The following is a 2,643-nucleotide window of genomic DNA, read 5'->3' as shown; positions in this document are numbered from 1 at the left end:
GGCTGCAACGATACCTCTTAGTATTCTTAGCTTCTCTAGTGGGAGGTCACTTCTGAGCTCCTTTTTTTATAGTATTGTGAGCTACTGCCAAGAAGGGCTCGCGGTCAACTGGAGTCAAGACTGCCGCCTCTATTGCGAGACAGTCACCCGCCTCGTTACTATTTCCCCGGATTCAGGTACCCACGCTTATGGATACAATTGTGTCTGCCAAGGGAGTTAAGCGGCTCAATGCGCTCAAAGACTAATGAAGATTCGATTTCAAAAGACATGAGAGCCTGGATGTCACTTAGAATAATGATTCTCTCGCTTTGGTACCCCCTATTTATAATTGCCCCCGCACAAAGGTAGTTGGTTGAACTTCCGCTTGAAAGTTGCTCAGATATTTCCATAAAGGAGCAGAGATCCCGGTCGGAAGATGGGTGGTTTCAAGCCGTATGTATGCCAGTGGAGGAACCCAAACTAAAGTAGTCCCTCGAAGGGGCGGCGCACCAGATCGGACATGTGTGCAACACACCAATTATGCATGCCCATGCCAGCCGTTGTAGCTTGGAAGTTTCGTGTCTAAAATTAATCTCTGATACTTCAGGCTATTTCCTAGTAAATGGAGTGATGGCGGTTTTGGCTGTATTTATGATTAGCCCTAACTTTAAATAAAGTCTCAGAGGATGCTCTCGAAACTTGTCTCGGGAAATGATCACCATCTCGTCGGCATAGCCTAGATGGAACACCTACCTGAAAGCAGCATGTTTTAGTCTGCAGATTGTTTTCATATCCTTATATGCCTTTGTAAATTAAGGCAATAATTTTTGGATTCGGTCGCTGGTATTAAGAAATACCATGCATATGTATAATTCACGATTAATGTACATATGTACATACATGTACACATACTTTTACATATACATACATACATACGTGTGTGTTTAGATATCTTTTTGTTGGTATATATGTAATTATGGATATATAAAATTATTTATATGAACTTTTTAATGAATATGCGCCTGAAGATGTTCAAATGTCCCAGTTAATTAATTGATATGAATATTGAAATGTTGCTGTTAAAGCAGCAGCAGCAGCAGCAGCCCCCACCCGCAATTCTACGTAGCTAAGTAGCTACCCCTCAGTAGAGTCTCACATAAATAATACAGTTATTTTTCTGGCAACTTCTTGCGGTTATAAAGAGTATTTTCGCCTTAATTTCACCAACTCATACCACCACAAGCCGCACTTTCATTTCAATCACCCTTCCCTCGTTCCAAAAGCGGCCGCACATACGCTCGTGGCTTTCATATATAATTTTTGTTATTTTATTCGGCAAACAACAAATGACTTTGGCTGTGGCGATAATAAATCATAAGATGTTGCGGTACGCAGCATAAACCGACTAAAGGAGCCGTGGCGTTGCGTTGGATCGGTTGGTTGGTTGGTTAGTTGCTTTGCTGGGGATACCCATTCCACTTCATGAAGGACCACTACCACAAACGGCAACTCCTCGCCTAAAAACGCAAGGATGTATATGCTGTTGTTTAGTGCTCGCTCATCCGTTAGCTGGGCAAACGTGTGGAGCAAAAACAACAACAGACAACAACAACAACATCAACGCAACAATATGTGAATATGTTATTTGCTTGGGGAATTGATAAAATCTCAACAGGTTCCCGCACTTTGCATATTATTTTTAATATGTGTGTGTGACGGGTCAGAAATGAAGATGCTGCTGCAGTCAGTCTGCCAAGCACGCTAGCAGCTAAGTAAACAACATCATCCTACATATATCCTTCGCAATCGTCCTTTGCATGCGTTGAGATATTTGTGGCCATTACGCTGAGCTGCGGCAAAGACTGCTTTGCATTTGCTAGTTGCTTGGTTGTGTGTAGAAGACGCTTTTATTCGTATTTTTGCATACTTTAAGGCGACTTACATTGCTTACAAACGTGACATTTCGCGTATGCCTGTCAAGAAAGTTTTAATTATTATAATTAAACGCTTTGAACTTGCCTGCTGAAGTCACTAACTTTTCACCGCCAAAACATATTACTCATGCGCTCGGCACACAACACTCATCTGCATGCTATGTGCATAGTTGGTTCATTCATTTTCAGTCTCAGCGAAAATTTCGCTATTAATTTACTTGATTACGAGCTGAGGTTTGGCTGCCTGTAATGTCGAGGTCACATTTAATTTGCTGCTGTGCGCTTGGTACTGGCAATTTTATGCTGAAAGCGTAATTAATCTGCGAAAGAGTGCATGTGTAAGAACAACAACAGCTATGTAAGTAGTATGTGCCCGCAACTACTCACACTACTTTACTTAAGTTGGCAGGCGAATGAGTTGCGCAGATTTACATTTGAGTTGCATGCGTTGAACCTTTTGCTCCGAAGCGCAAAAAAAATATATCTCGTTCACTTTCCAAACACGTTTGTAATCTACGAAATGAGCAGCACATGTCCTGATTGGTATTAGTATGCACGCGGATGAGTGTGTTGTACACATCTTCACTTAAATAAGCCCATCAAATCTCAAGCAATTGCTTGAGTAACCGCTGCGGTGCAATGCATTTATGAGTATCCATATGCCATACTCCTGAGTATATCCCCTAACTGAGTGCCTGTACCTGTACCCATACAAAATATTTAGACAAGT

Source organism: Rhagoletis zephyria, unplaced genomic scaffold, assembly GCF_001687245.7.
Source record: "Rhagoletis zephyria isolate East Lansing unplaced genomic scaffold, Rhagoletis_zephyria_1.1 Rzeph_scaffold_04845, whole genome shotgun sequence".
Lineage (NCBI taxonomy): Eukaryota > Metazoa > Arthropoda > Insecta > Diptera > Tephritidae > Rhagoletis > Rhagoletis zephyria.
The sequence above is the reverse complement of the archived record's forward strand: the minus strand, read 5'-3'. Positions refer to the sequence as shown.